The sequence below is a fragment of the Pseudophryne corroboree genome, chromosome 8 (genome assembly GCF_028390025.1).
Source record: "Pseudophryne corroboree isolate aPseCor3 chromosome 8, aPseCor3.hap2, whole genome shotgun sequence".
Lineage (NCBI taxonomy): Eukaryota > Metazoa > Chordata > Amphibia > Anura > Myobatrachidae > Pseudophryne > Pseudophryne corroboree.
In genome coordinates, this window is record NC_086451.1 from 227,264,871 (window position 1) to 227,281,997 (window position 17,127).

A 17,127-nucleotide genomic window follows, 5' to 3' on the forward strand; every position below is an offset into this window, starting at 1 on the left:
TCACTCTAATCCATTTTTTTCCCCTCTGTTCTTTCTTTTCTGGGGATCCATGGGAAATTTCCCATTGGATAACATCAAGACAAATATGGATACAGCTGAATAAGGTGGACCCTATACAAATTCTTTAAAAGAACTATTGAACATGGATTTTCGTTTATACATACAACTCAATTACAAACCTCTTGAAAGGATTTTTTAATATGGACTCTCATGTATATATACATAGTCATTATCCATTATATATTGGGATCAATTTTCCCTGTCGATTTATCTAAGATCACTCTTTATAGTATGCATGTTTTATGGTATTTACACCAAGTTATTAACGTCATTAGGCCCTCACTTATCTTGCAGGGTCCTATTACCCCTTATTTGTTCTCATCGGTCAATTACGTTCATTATATTGGTTATTTTTTATTCAGTCCTGGTACTGTATCCCTTTTCTCGGGCGCCCCACTCCCGTCCCTGTTAGAGCTGTATGTATCCCAAATGACATTGCATGCCTCTTTTTTGTCACTTCTGGTATCACCGGTACCTTCCTTCCGGCCATCTGTCCGGTACTGTATTCAGTCTAAATGATTATACGGTATTTTATTAAACTCCATCACCAATCACTGCATTATCTGATTGGTCATAAACCTATATTGAATTATTTCAGACTTACTTTCACTTCCCACCTATTACCATCAAGCAAACCCTGCTTTGCATATATTCTTGTTAGTCTGGATTTAACCTCTACAATGCAGCTTATGTTTTGGTATTTTTTGTCATATACAATCACGGATGCCCCACTTCCGATTTTTTCACCAGCGCCAGTATGCAGCCTTTAGCGCTATTGCATGCCCCACTTCCATTTAGTCACTTCCGGTTTCGGGACTTGTCACTTCGGGTAACTCGGCGGCGCATTTCCAGCTCCTTAAAATCACTTTAACCACACAGTATTTAAACTTTGTCTTCTGATGTTATATATAACTAACCAGTGCAATATTAATTTGGGAATTAAGTTGTCACACTCGCGGCGCTGCGGCTGCCGTGCTTACCACTCCGGGTGCGCTGGGTCTCCCGGCGGTCGTCGCCCCCGGTGGGCTCCGGGTCGTCGTGTCTTGCTGGCGCTGCCTCCGGCGGGTTCCCAGGGGTGTGGGCGCCGCCATTGCGCCCGGCATCCATGAGAGCGTGGTGAGCGGGTGATGTCATCGGCCCCTTCTGCCAATCGGGAGAGGGCGGGAAGTTCAAAGGCAGACGCCGTACAGAGCCCCGGCGCCTGAGTATCGTCTTTTCCAATGATCACCAGTGCTAGCAGCGTTCAGCGTGTTCTCAAGCTGAACGTCTCTTGTGTTCCAGCGTTGCAGAGTATCTTTCAGTGGGACATTCCCTGTGCTACCAGCGTTACAGAGTATCTCTCAGTGGGACATTCCCTGTGCTACCAGCATTACAGTGTATCACTCAGTGGAACCTTCCCCGTGCTACCAGCGTTACAGTGTATCACTCAGTGGAACCTTCCCCGTGCTACCAGCGTTACAGTGTATCACTCAGCGGAACCTTCCCTGCGCTACCAGCATTACAGTGTATCACTCAGTGGGACATTCTCTGCGTTACCAGCGTTACAGTGTATCTCTCAGAGGGACACCTCCTGTGCTTCCAGAATTACAGGGTATCCCTAAGTGGAACGCCTCCCAAACTTCCAGAGTTACACTGAATCTCAAATCCTCATTTATTTCTTCATCATCACTCACAAGTTCTTCATTCTTCTGTGTGGTTCAACATCATTCTCAAATCTTCATTAATTTCTTCAACATCGCTCACAAGTTCTTCATTCTTCTGTGTACTTTAGCACCGCCCCCCAGCCTTGACCACAACTAATTCTTTAGCATTACACGTCGGTTACAACGGCTAAGTTCTGCATGAGGAAAACCTACATCTGGCCATCCCTGCTTCGGCCCAACTGTGGTTCCTCTTCCCTATCATCGGAAGAACCCCCGAGTTCTCAACACTCCCAACCCAGGTCAGTGACAGTATACTCAGGCTACATGGACCCGGGGGATCGGAACCCAGAGTCAAGCGCCATCCAAAACTTGGCTTCCCGAGTTCAGAGTCAGGAGGCGGCACAGAGCCAGGTGATGCAGTATCTCCAGGAATTATCCGGCCGGCTGGATCAAATTCAGGCCTCCCTGGCATCAGTAGTTCCGGCTCCTGCTCCAGTACCCGCTCCAGTAGTCGTCTCCAGTAATGTTCAATCCTCGTCTAGGACCAGGTCACGCCTTCAGCTTCCCACTCCCTCTCGCTATAATGGGAATCCAAAGAATTGCCGTGGTTTTCTCAACCAATGCGAGGTGCATTTTGAACTTCTCTCACACAATTTCCCAACGGATCGGTCCAAAGTGGCATACATTATTTCCTTGCTTGTAGGTTCAGCGTTGGATTGGGTGTCTCCGTTGTGGGAACGATCTGACCCATTGGTTTCCAGTTACACTAATTTCATTGAGTCATTCCGAAGGATTTTTGATGAGCCCGGCAGAACGACCGCTGCTACCTCGGACCTGCTCCAAGTACGTCAATGCTCCCGTTCTGTGGGACAGTGTGTGTTTCACTTCCAGACCATTGCCTCAGAACTACGCTGGAATAATGATGCTCTCAGGGCCGCTTTCTGGAACGGGCTCTCTGACCGTCTGAAGGACGAGCTGGTCACTAGGGATCTGCCGGATCCTTTAGAAGAGTTGATCTCACTCTGTGTCAAGGTGGATCTTTACATGCAGGAACGAGGTGGCGAACGTAGTCGGTCGGATCGATCCAGATTCCGGCTACTCCCGCCTAAGCAAACAGTTACCCCGAGTCCGGATTAACCCATGCAAATCAACCGATCCTGGCTGTCCCCGGAGGAACGACAGCGCCGTCGTGAGGTTAAACTCTGCCTCTACTGTGGAGCCGCGGATCACTTTATCCAGTTCTGCAAGTCCCATCCGGGAAACGGGCAGTCCTAGCTTGTTCCGGAGGAGTCAAGTTAGGGTTTACATCTAAATCTTCTCCGACAGTGGATTGTTTACTCTCCGTGTCTCTGTTTTCTGAGTCTATAGCCAAACCTGTTAAGGCCCTGCTGGACTCTGGTGCTGCAGGAAATTTTGTTTCTCTTTCTTGTGTTCAGAGTCTGGGTTTACAGTTACAGTCTGTCAAATGACCTATAACGTTGACTGCCATCAATGGTACCAAAATGTCTAATGGTCTTATTACAAGTCGCACAGAGCCAATCAAGCTGCAGGTCGGAGCTCTGCATCAAGAACATTTGGAGTTTCTAGTAATTCCGGAGATGCCTCACGATCTTGTTCTTGGTCTACCTTGGCTTAAAATTCACAACCCTCACGTCGACTGGAAGTCATCACAAATATTGTCCTGGAGTTCGTTTTGTCACTCTAGTTGTCTCACTCCTGTTTACCCGCTCCGTGCATCTTCCAAGTCGGATGAGGAGCTCATTCCGGAGGCCTATCGGGAGTTCACAGATGTGTTCTCGGAACAGGCGGCCGATCAGTTACCACCCCATAGACCCTGGGACTGTCCCATTGAGCTTATCCCAGGGAAAATGCCACCCCGGGGACGCACATATCCCTTGTCATTACCAGAGACCCAAGCTATGTCGGACTATATCAAATCTAATTTACTGAAAGGATTCATTCACCCCTCTAACTCCCCAGCTGGAGCAGGTTTCTTTTTCGTGACTCGTACTAAGACCATGTATTGATTATTGTGGCTTAAATGATATCACCGTTAAGAACAAATACCCTTTGCCGCTAATTACTGAGCTATTTGATAGGGTTCGTGGAGCCCACGTCTTCACTAAGCTCGATTTAAGAGGAGCCTATAATCTGATACGTATCCGACAGGGGGACGAATGGAAGATGGCCTTCAATACCAGGGACGGGCATTACGAATATCTGGTAATGCCGTTTGGCCTCAACAATGCCCCTGACATTTTTCAGGGATTTGTAAATGAAATCTTCCGAGATATGTTATACCAAAGCGTAGTGGTGTACTTGGATGACATTCTGATATTTTCTAAGAATCTTGCAGAGCACAGAGTACAGGTCAAAGAAGTACTTCTTTGCTTACGAAGGAATCGTCTCTACGGCAAGATTTCCAAATGTATCTTTGAGGTCCCTTCGATTCCGTTCCTCGGTTCTGTCATCTCGGGTACGGAGCTTCGCATGGATCCGGAAAAACTAACTGCCCTTCGGGACTGGACTCAGCCTCTCTCCTTGAAAGCGGTACAAAGATTCCTGGGCTTTGCAAATTACTACCAGAAATTCATTAAGGGATTTTCTACCATCGTTGCACCCATTACTGCCTTAACCAAAAAGGGGTCTGACCAAAGTCTCTGGTCTTCCAAAGCTGTAGAAGCGTTTGCCCGGTTGAAATCAGCCTTTATGTCTGCTCCGGTACTCCAACAACCGAATTTCTCAAAACCATTCTTCTTGAAAGTCGATGCTTCCTCAGCAGGCATCGGTGCCGTACTTTCACAGTACTCTTCTGATGGGAAGTTACATCCATGAGGTTTCCATTCTCGTATGTTATCTCCTGCTGAACGAAACTACACCATTGGAGATCAGGAACTTTTAGCAATAAAATCTACCCTAGAAGAATGGAGGTACTTATTGGAAGGTGCTAAACACCTAATTACTATTTACACCGATCACAAGAACTTGTTGTATATCAAGACGGCTCAGTGCTTGAATCCCCGTCAAGCTAGATGGGCGCTCTTCTTCACTCGGTTCTCGTTCGTTATTAAGTACCGGGCCGGGACTCCTAACGCTAAGGCTGATGCTCTGTCTCGTTCTTTAATGGCCTCGAATGAGGAGAATTCCTTTGAAAAGAGTTTAATTCTCAGTCCATTCTCTATTTCAGCAGCTCCCACCTCTCTGGATCCTCCTACTGGGAGAATGTCTGTACCAGTTGAATTCCGACCAAAGTTACTGCAGTGGGCTCATATCTCCAAGTTTTCAGGTCATCCTGGAGTTCAAAAAATGTGTGAATTTCTACGAAGGTCATATTGGTGGGACACCATGAAGAAGGATATACAAGATTATGTAAATTCATGTCCTCAATGTGCTCAGCACAAAACTCTTTGTCTGCCTCCTGCGGGGTTGCTTCGTCCACTGTCCATTCCTAAGAAACCCTGGACCCATATTTCTATGGACTTTATTACTGAATTACCCCTCTCCAAGGATTACAATACCATCTGGGTGATTATTGACCGCTTTTCAAAAATGGCACATTTTGTTCCGTTGACCGGTTTACCAACGGCTCCCAAGTTGGCTTTACTATTTATTTGTGAACACTTCCACCTGCACGGGTTACCTCGGGAGATAGTCTCTGATCGAGGGGTACAGTTCACTGCAAGATTTTGGAGGGCCCTCTGCTCAGCCTTACAAATAAAACTCAAGTTCTCATCTGCTTACCATCCACAAACCAATGGGCAAACTGAACGTGTCAATCAAGATTTAGAGACTTTTCTCTCTCCTTCACAGGACAATTGGGTGGAACTGTTACCCTGGGCCGAGTTTGCCCATAATCATCTGTACCACTCTTACACTGGTGAGTCCCCATTCTTCATTAATTACGGATTCTATCCACGAGTCCCAGAATTACCAATTTTTCCTTCGGAGGATGTTCCTGCTGCAGCTTCCACTCTCCGGCATTTCAGTCAAATCTGGAGTAGGGTTCATGCTAATCTCAAGAAAATCTCTGGCCGCTACAAATTCTTTGCGGATAGAAAACGGCGAGCAGCTCCTCAATACAAAGTTGGTGACAGGGTATGGCTCTCTACCCGCAATCTTCGTTTAAGAGTACCCGCTATGAAGTTTGCTCCGAGGTTCATCAGTCCTTACCCCGTTTTGCAAGTCCTGAACCCTGTTGTCTGCAAATTGGGATTGCCTTCCCACTTTCGGGTACCAAATTCTTTCCATGTTTCTCTCCTTCGTCCCCTCATTTTAAATCGGTTTCATTCGGAGTCTTCTAGCCCAACCTCGGTAGAGACTGAAGCTGGAACAGAATTTGAAATCAAAACTATTCTTGACTCTCGTTATCTTCACAAGAATTTACAGTATCTGCTAGAATGGAAAGGTTATGGTCCTGAAGAGAGGAGCTGGGTCAAGGCTTCTGAGGTCACTGCTCCCCGACTAGTCCGGATCTTTCTGTCAGGAATCGGCGGTCAGCTGCGTCTCACCTACCAGCGCACTGGTGTGCGGGCCTCCGGAGGTCATGGCCCCAGCCGCGGCTGTACGGATGCGCTGACCGCGAGCGTCATTTCCCGTGTCGCTGAGTGCTCCTGAGTCTGGCCCTGTGGTTGTGTTCTGCTGAGTGCCGGCATCCGGTCCGTGTGGATGCTGCTGTGATTCCTGCTTCCAATCCAAGTCTGAGTTTCCAGCCAGAACACTGCGACCAATCACTGCAGGGCAAGGGGTATAAGTTCCTGTCCGGGGCTCACTCTCATCGCCTCGGACAACGAGTCACATACCCTGTGTCTAGTTCTCCAGTTCCTGCGTTCCTGTTCCCAGCGTTCCTTTGTGGATACTTCACTGGTTCCAGATTCCTCTACTACAGCTCTCCTGTTACTCCGGACTTCAGCTACATCCAGCTTCAAAACCCATCAGCAGTAAGAGACTCTCCTCAGGTGTTCTTTCCTATTACTTACCTGTGCACTAATTGTCAGCATACCATCTGTGCAAACTCAGCTGCATAACATCTACTGGCTTAGAGACGGTCTCCTGCTTTTAGCCTAAATGTGGCTATATGGACTTGTGCTTTAAACAGAGACTGTGAGTTACTCATATATTCTGGAGTTCTGCTTTCATCATCATTATCCGTTTATCCTGTGTTATTCAGAGACTGTGTATTTTCAAATACTACCGGAGTTCTGTTATTTCATCTGCATTTCATTATCAAGTTATTTACGTTCTGCTGCAAGAGACTTTTATGTTATTTGGATTCTGTTACCTGTCATTGATTTCTTCATTACCGGTTTCATCATATTCAGTATTTGTTCCATCTGCTTAACATTAATAAATATCAGCGCTTATGCGCAGGACCTTCATATTGCCTCCACGCTTTATACATTGCACCAACACTGACCCATTAGCGCCCCTGCCGGGGACAGACAAATCTAGAGACCTGACAGTTTGTCCGAGGCCCATGGACCCGGACGGTGGTCAGAGTGTGGGGTCAGGGACACTCCAAGGCTTAGTGTCACGACTAGATGGTCAAGAGGCTGCGCAGCAGCAGATTATACAATACCTGCAGGAAATGTCTTCCCGTTTAGATACTCTGCAACAGTCATTTCCAACTTCAGCTCCTCCAGTGTCCTCATCAGTTTCTGCTCCTGTTCCTAGTTCCATAGTTTCTACCTCTCCAGTTGCTCCTATTCCAATGTCTCGCATCCATCTTCCTACACCAAGTAAATTCGATGGTAATCCTAAAATGTGCTGTGGATTTTTGAATCAATGCGAAGTCCACTTTGAATTGCAACCACAGAACTTTTCAACACCTAGAACAAAGGTTGCATATATTGTCTCTCTGTTAGCTGGTTCTGCTCTGAATTGGGTCTCTCCACTGTGGGAGCGAGCAGATGCACTACTGAATAATTATACAGAGTTTGTTGTCGCATTCTGACGCATCTTTGACGAGCCTGGGCGTACGACTTCTGCTTCTTCAGACCTTCTTCAGATCCGCCAGGGCGTCAGTACGTCATCCAGTTCCAGACATTGGCATCAGAGGTGAAGTGGAACAACCAGACATTGGTTGCCGCCTTCTGGCATGGTCTGTCGGACCGCATAAAGGATGAATTGACTACTCGAGATTTACCAGAGCAACTGGAGGCCCTAATCTCTCTATGTGTCAAGTTAGATCTACGTCTACGCGAGCGAGCCTGTGAACGTTCTCGAGGTGATCTTCGCAAGCACCGAGTTATGCCTCCTGTACAGTCTCCACCTATCATTGCTGACGAACCTATGCAGGTAAACAAATTTCGTTTAACACCTGAGGAGCGGTCTAGAAGATTAAAGGGAAGACTGTGTCTCTACTGTGCTGCGGATGGTCATCTGATTGGCTCCTGTCCTGCTCGGTCGGGAAATGCCAGGTCCTAACTTGCAAAGGAGGAGTCAAGTTAGGGACCTTGAATAATCTCCTTCATCTCAAGATTTAATATTGCCTGTCACTCTGGAAATGCCAGATGGACTTCAGTCCTTGTCCGCTTTAGTGGATTGTGGTGCTGCTGGGAATTTTATTACACAAGCTGCAGTGGATAGACTTTCTCTCCCAGTGTCAAAGCTGTCTCATCCGGTTTATCTTACTGCCGTAGACGGAAGCCGTATTGCTGAAGGATCCATCACTCTGCAGACCAAGTCGGTAGTTCTGGGAGTGGGCTTCCTGCATTCTGAGCTCATCAAATTCCTGGTTATACCAAAAGCTACCTATGAGATTGTACTGGGTATGCCTTGGCTTCAATTGCACAACCCACAATTTGACTGGTCTACCTTACAGTTGACGGCGTGGAGTTCCTCCTGTCTCCAATCATGCTTAGCTCAAGTATGTCCAATAAAATCCACAAGTGTAAAGCCCCAGTCTGGTCTTCCAGAGGCTTATCAGGAATTCACTGACGTCTTCAGTGAGAAAGCTGCTGATGTCTTACTGCCTCATAGAGAATGGGACTGTCCCATTGATTTGGTTCCAGAGAGCAAGCCACCTAGAGGGCGAACATATCCTCTTTCAGTTCCAGAAACTCAAGCAATGAGCGAATATATTAAGGAGAATTTACAAAAAGGGTTTATCCGTCCATCTTTTTTTCCGGCCGGTGCGGGATTCTTCTTTGTTAAGAAAAAGGATGGAGGACTATGCCCCTGTATTGATTATCGGGGTTTAAATGACATCACGATTAAAAACAGCTACCCGTTACCCCTCATCACAGAGCTGTTTGACAGAGTCAGAGGTGCCTCCATTTTCGCGAAACTGGATCTTCGCGGGGCTTACAATTTAATCAGGATTCGAAGTGGTGATGAGTGGAAAACCGCCATCAACACTCGTGACGGCCACTACGAATATCTAGTGATGCCCTTCGGCTTGAGTAATGCCCCAGCTGTGTTCCAAAACTTCGTCAACTAAGTATTTAGAGATCTCCTGTATAAGTGTGTGGTTGTTTACCTCGATGACATCCTGATATTTTCCCGTGATTTAGTTACTCATCGCCAACAGGTAAAAGAGGTTCTTCGACGTCTTCGGCAGAATCATCTGTATGACAAACTATCTAAATGTTTGTTTGAAGCTTCTTCAATACCTTTCCTGGGATACATTATTTCCGGAACAGACCTTCAAATGGACCCAGCTAAACTAGAAGCCATAGAGAACTGGTCTCTTCCAACAACACTCAAGTCAGTTCAACGTTTTATTGGCTTCGCTAACTACTACAGGAAGTTTATTAAGGGCTTTTCCACATTAATAGCCCCAAATACCTGCCTAACCCGAAAAGGGGGAAATCCTTCCCAATGGTCTGATGAAGCACTGTCTGCTTTTCATAAAATAAAACAGGCTTTTATTTCAGCTCCCGTGTTACAACAGCCAGATGTCAACAAGGCCTTCATCTTGGAAGTAGACGCCTCAACAGTTGGCATGGGCGCAGTTCTGTCACAAGTTGGCGTTTATGGTAAGACTCACCCTTGCGGGTTTTTCTCTCGTAGATTCTTGCCCGCAGAAATGAACTATACCATCGGTGACCAGGAGCTGTTGGCAATCAAATTGGCCCTTGAAGAATGATATCTGCTGGAGGGTGCGAGATTTCCTATTGCCATCTACACAGATCACAAGAACCTTCTTTATTTGAAGGCAGCGCAGTGTCTGAATCCCCAACAAGCAAGGTGGGCCCTATTCTTCTCTCGTTTTGATTTTAAGTTGATGTTTAGACCTGGCTCACAAAATGTTAAGGTGGATGCATTATCTCGCTCTATGAGCTCAACTGAGGAATCATCAGAACAAGCTGCTCGACCCATATTAAATCCTGTGGTGTTCGCAGCTACAGGGGTGTCCCAAGTTCCACCTCCTGGCAAGATGTTTGTCTCCCCTGAGCTTCGTCCAAACCTCCTGTCCTGGGCTCATACATCTAAATTTACTGGTCACCCTGGAGTCTTAAAAACTTTCAAGTTTCTGTCCCAAACTTATTGGTGGCCTCATATGAAAGTAGATGTTCAGGAATTCATAGCTTCATGTCCCAAATGTGCTCAGCACAAAGTTCCTCATCAGGCTCCTGCAGGCCAATTGCTACCAAATTCCATTCCCAAACGCCCCTGGTCTCATTTATCAATGGACTTCATTTCCGATCTTCCTCCCTCTAATGGATATGATACCATCTGGGTGGTGGTAGATAGGTTTTCAAAAATGGCACATTTCATCCCACTCATGGGTTTACCCTCTGCTCCCAAGCTGGCACAGTTATTTCTTCGTGAAATCTTTAGGTTACATGGACTTCCAACAGAAATAATATCTGACCGTGGTGTGCAGTTTGTGGCAAAGTTTTGGAGGGCTCTGTGTTCTGCGCTACAGGTCAAACTTAAGTTCTCTACGGCCTATCACCCTCAAACAAATGGGCAGACGGAGAGGGTTAATCAAGAGCTTCCCGATATCATACTTCCACAGATACAACTCCTTTTTTCGCAGTTTATGGTCAACATCCTAGAGTACCAGATTTTCAGGAATTACCTGTCATAGACGTGATCGCAGCTGCTTCTGCTCTTCAGTGGTTCTCTCAATTTTGGAAGAAGATTCATCTGTCTCTTAACAAGGTTTCTCAGCGGTATAAAATGTTTGCTGACCGAAAAAGACGAGCTGTTCCCAGTTTAAAGCCAGGCGACAAAGTCTGGTTATCTACTCGGAATCTCAGTCTCAGAGTTCCTTCGATGAAATTTGCTCCACGGTTTATTGGACCATTCCCAGTAGAAAATGTTATTAATCCGGTGGTTTATAAATTAAAACTGCCTTCCTATTTGAAAATTCCCAACTCATTCCATATTTATCTCCTCAGACCACTTATTCTCAATCGTTTCCAGAGAGCGCTTCCAGTAGGCCCAAAGGTACAAACTCATCGGGGCGTGGAATACGAGGTGGAAAAGATCTTGGACTCTCGTCATCGCTATGGTCATTTGCAATACCTAATTGACTGGTCTGGATATGGTCCTGAAGAGAGAAGTTGGGTCAATGCTACGGATGTGCACGCTCCACGGTTGGTACAAGCCTTCCACAGACTCTTCCCTGCCAAGCCTCGTGGGTGTTCGGAGTCCACCCATAAAGGAGGGGGTACTGTCAGGAATCGGCGGTCAGCTGCGTCTCACCTACCAGCGCGCTGGTGTGCGGGCCTCCGGAGGTCATGGCCCCAGCCGCGGCTGTACGGATGCGCTAACTGTGAGCGTCATTTCCTGTGTCGCTGAGTGCTCCTGAGTCTGGCCCTGCGGTTGTGTTCTGCTGTGTGCCGGCATCCGGTCCGTGTGGATGCTGCTGTGATTCCTGCTTCCAATCCAGGCCTGAGTTTCCAGCCAGAACACTGCGACCAATCACTGCAGGGCAAGGGGGACTGTGAGTTACTCATATATTCTGGAGTTCTGCGTTCATCATCATTATCCGTTTATCCTGTGTTATTCAGAGACTGTGGGGTATATTTACTAAGGTCCCGATTTTGACCGAGATGCCGTTTTTTCTTCAAAGTGACATCTCGGGAATTTACTAAGCAAAAATCTCGGCAGTGATGAGGGCATTCGTAATATTTTGGAAGTCCTAGGAAAAATTCACGAATCAATACACCATCGGTCAAATACGCCTGCAATTTGGTAGAACTCGGTAATTTACTAAAAAGTGCAAATCACAAACACTGTCGACAATAGCCAAACACTGCCGTGCTGAAATACAATTCGTGAAAAAGTGCTAAAAAAAAACAGACCTGCTTTTTTATCCCGTGTTTGGATAGGCATGCACGGATCCATGAGATCCGTGCATATTTATCAGTGGGAAGGGGATGGGAAAGTGTTATTTTTTTAAATTAAAAATGCGTGGGGTCCCCCCTCCTAAGCAAAACCAGCCTCGGGCTCTTTGAGCCGGTCCTGGTTGCAAAAATATGGGGGAAAAAATTATAGAGGTTCCCCCATATTTAAACAACCAGCACCGGGCTCTGCGTCTGGTCCTGGTTCCAAAAATACGGGGGACAAAAAGCGTAGGGGTCCCCGTATTTCTGAAACCAGCACCGGGCTCCACTAGCCAGATACATAATGCCACAGCCGGGGGACACTTTTATATAGGTCCCGGCGGCCCTGGCATTACATAACCAACTAGTCACCCTTGGCCGGGGTACCCTGGAGGAGTGGGGACCCCTTCAATCAAAGGGTCCCCCCCCTCCAGCCACCCAAGGGCCAGGGGTGAAGCCCGAGGCTGTCCCCCCATCCAAGGGCTACGGATGGGAGGCTGATAGCCGTTTTGGAAAAAAATTAATATTGTTTTTAGTAGCAGTACTACAAGTCCCAGCAAGCCTCCCCCGCAAGCTGGTACTTGGAGTACTACTACTAAAAAAATACCCCAATAAAAACATAAGACGGCAGTGTTACAATGTAGCGCCTATGCGCTCCATTATAACCAATGGTGGGAACTTTGTGGTCAGCGATGAGGTTACTTTCGGTCAACCGCTGACCACAAAGTTCCCACCATTGGTTATAATGGAGCGCATAGGCGCTACATTGTAACACTGCCGTGTGCCGCCTGTCATACAGTACAGGAGCACACAGCCAATCAGGAGGGTGCCACAATGTGGCGCTCCCTGATTGGCTGATGGAACCCTCTTAGACTTAAGTCAGAGGGGGTTTCTGGCATTCGGGGAAAGGGGTCCCATGTGAAAACATGGGTCCCCTTTCAGTGCGAGGTCGGGTGTCCATTTTTTTATTTTGACAAGTACCTGGATTACAAATGGATTACAAGAAGAAGAGCCATCTACACTGGATTTTGTGAGTATAATTTTTTCCACAGGTACACCATGGATTCTACATGGAGAAGAGGACCGACCCTCGTGTGAACATAAGGTAAGTATGTGTATATGGAGGTGTGTATGTAATGTATGCATTAAAGTTATACTTTCAAGGTGTGTGTCTTATGTTTTTATTGGGGTATTTTTTTAGTAGTAGTACTACAGGTACCAGCGGGCCCGGTTTTCCACCACATGCTGGTACTTGTGGTTCTCCAAGTACCAGCTTGCGGGGACTTGTAGTACTGCTACTAAAAACAATATTCATTTTTTAACACAACGGCTATCAGCCTCCCATCCACAGCCCTTGGATGGGGGGGGGACAGCCTCGGGCTTCACCCCTGGTCCTTGGGTGGCTGGAGGGGGGGGACCCCTTGAATGAAGGGGTCCCCACTCCTCCAGGGTACCCCGGCCAGGGGTGACTAGTTGGTTATGTAATGCCAGGGCCGCCGGGACCTATATAAAAGTGTCCCCCGGCTGTGGCATTATGTATCTGGCTAGTGGAGCCCGGTGCTGGTTTCAGAAATACGGGGGACCCCTACGCTTTTTGTCCCCCGTATTTTTGAAACCAGGACCAGGCGCAGAGCCCGGTGCTGGTTGTTTAAATATGGGGGAACCTCTATCATTTTTTTCCCATATTTTTGCAACCAGGATCGGCTCAAAGAGCCCGATGCTGGTTTGGCTTAGGAGGGGGGACCCCACGCATTTTTTATTTTTATTTTAACACTGTTTTTTTTTTTAACAAGGTGCACAATGAAGCCCAGCACGGATCTCTCAGATCCGGCCGAGATTCATTGTATTAAAGTCGGCAGTGTTTTACAATTCACTCACGTAAAACACTGCCTAAAAAAACGAATGACATCGACATCGGTCAAACCGAAAATGCAGAATACGGCCGCTTAGTAAATAAGTCGTAATAAATTCAAAAAGTTGCAAAGTTACACTTTCGATGTCATTCGTAATTGAACTTTGACCTCAAACGGGAAAATACGATTTTTAGTAAATATACCCCTGTGTATTTTCAAATACTACCGGAGTTCTGTTATTTCATCTGCATTTCATTATCAAGTTATTTACGTTCTGCTGCAAGAGACTTTTATGTTATTTGGATTCTGTTACCTGTCATTGATTTCTTCATTACCGGTTTCATCATATTCAGTATTTGTTCCATCTGCTTAACATTAATAAATATCAGCGCTTATGCGCAGGACCTTCATATTGCCTCCCCGCTTTATACATTGCACCAACACTGACCCACTAGCGCCCCCGCCGGGGACAGACAAATCCAGAGACCTGACACTTTCATTCTAAACATCCAACGAAACCAGGAAAGTGTCCAGGGGCCACTCCTAGAGGAGGGGGTACTGTCACACTCGCGGCGCTGCAGCTGCCGCGCTTACCGCTCCGGGTGCGCTGGGTCTCCCGGCGGTTGTCGCCCCCGGTGGGATCCGGGTCGTCACGTCTTGCTGGCGCTGCCTCCAGCAGGTTCCCGGGGTATGGGCACCGCCATTGCGCCCGGCATCCACGAGAGCGTGGTGAGCGGGTGACGTCATCGGCCCCTTCCGCCAATCGGGAGAGGGCGGGAAGTTTGAAGGCAGACGCCGTACAGCACCCCGGCGCCTGAGTATCGTCTTTTCCAATGATCACCAGTGCTAGCAGCGTTCAGCGTGTTCTCAAGCTGAACGTCTCCTGTGTTCCAGCATTGCAGAGTATCTTTCAGTGGGACATTCCCTGTGCTACCAGCGTTACAGAGTATCTCTCAGTGGGACATTCCCTGTGCTATCAGTGTTACAGTGTATCACTCAGTGGAACCTTCCCCGTGCTACCAGCGTTACAGTGTATCACTCAGTGGAACCTTCCCTGTGCTACCAGCGTTACAGTGTATCACTCAGTGGAACCTTCCCCGTGCTACCAGCGTTACAGTGTATCACTCAGTGGGACATTCTCTGCGTTACCAGCGTTACAGTGTATCTCTCAGAGGGACACCTCCTGTGCTTCCAGAATTACAGGGTATCCCTAAGTGGAATGCCTCCCAAACTTCCAGAGTTACACTGAATCTCAAATCCTCATTTATTTCTTCAGCATCACTCACAAGTTCTTCATTCTTCTGTGTGCTTCAATATCGTTCTCAAATCTTCATTCATTTCTTCAGCATCGCTCACAAGTTCTTCATTCTTCTGTGTGCTTCAACATCATTCACAAATCTTCATTCATCTCTTCAGCATCACTCACAAGTTCTTCATTCATCTGTGTGCTTCAATATCGTTCTCAAATCTTCATTCATTTCTTCAGCATCGCTCACAAGTTTTTCATTCTTCTGTGTGCTTCAACATCGTTCACAAATCTTCATTCATTTCTTCAACATCGCTCACAAGTTCTTCATTCTTCTGTGTACTTCCCTACCGCCCCCCAGCCTTGGCCACAACTAATTCTTTAGCATTACACGTTGGTTACAATGGCTAAGTTCTGCATGAGGAAAACCTACATCTGGCCATCCCTGCTCCGGCCCAGCTGTGGTTCCTCTTCCCTATCATCAGAAGAACCCCTGAGTTCTCAACACTCCCAACCCAGGTCAGTGACATAAGTGTTTAGAAGTACGAATTCCCACTTCCGGTTCCAGTGAACTCCAAACCGGAAGTGCATACCCACCATCTTTAAAAGCCATTCTGGACACACAGTGAAAACAGCAAGCCCTGAGGAAGAGGTTATACACCTCGAAACGCGTTGGCTATTGGACATCTACACGTTTGGCTATTGGATATCCACACATTATGGGTCCAGGACATTTGCAGATGAACTTCCATCGGTAAGCTTAGGAGCCAGAGCAGGGTGAAGTCTGGACCACCCTTCCGTATATACCACCTGCGGCTCCTTTGCTACCCTTTGGGTACGATTCATTTTTTTTAATTCAAAGTTTGGGACGTCTGTCCTCAAGAATGTTTTTATGCATGTTTTTTTAAATTGGATTAAATTCACTGTCATTTTTTATACAATTGGATGACATTAATTTGAAATACTGATTATTCTGCATATCACTGGTTAAAAAAGTGAACTACCAGTAATTACATCTGCACCTAGCCACTGAAAGTGGGCGCCCAGGTCACTCTATCCTATATTCTCATATCTGTTTCATTTGGGGGTAAGGGAAACCCCCTAGTGTGTCCAAGGCAGCACCAAAAAACTTTCAGCACCCAACAAGTTACTCCAAATTTCATATTTACATGGGTTACAGCATTTAGCTCCTACTCCTTCCCATACCCCACCTACATACCCTAAAAAACTTACACTTACCCAAATAATGCAAGTTGACACTGATACTGACTCTAGTACAGGGGACAGTGATGGGTATATGCCGGGGGGGGGGTGCATCCCTTGCTAAGGGGGTGCAGTTGATGATTGAAGCCATTAGGGATGTTTTGCAAATTACTGAGAAGGTACCTGAGCCGGAAGAGAAATCTTATTTTACAGAAAATAAGAAATCCTCTCTCACCTTTCCTGCTTCTAAAGAGCTGAACTCTTTATTTGAAAAATCCTGGGAAAACCCAGAGAAAAAATTCCAGATCCCTAAAAGAATTCTCATTGCTTTCCCTTTTCCTGAAGAGGATAGAAAGAAATGGGAAACTCCACCTATAGTAGATGCTTCTGTATCTAGGTTGTCTAAAAAGGTGGTTTTACCTGTCCCTGGTTCAACCGCCCTAAAGGAGCCGGCTGACCGCAAGATTGAGACTACGCTGAAATCTATATACACTGCTACAGGCGTGGCTTTAAGGACCAATATTGCTTGTGCATGGATTTCTAAAGTGGTCAGGCACATTACTAGAGGACTTAGATTCTATGGATAGGTGTGACATTGATTTGTTTTTGCGTCACATACAGGATTCTGCTGGGTTCATGGTGGAGGCCATGAAAGACCTTGGAATGCTGAATGCAAAGTCCACTTCCATGGCGGTATCAGCACGCAGAGGACTCTGGCTACGCCAATGGACTGCGGATGCAGAATCCAAGAAAAGTGTGGAGAACCTACCCTTCACAGGTCAGGCTCTGTTTGGGGATGCATTGGATGCGTGGATTTCCACAGCAACTGCTGGTAAGTCAACCTT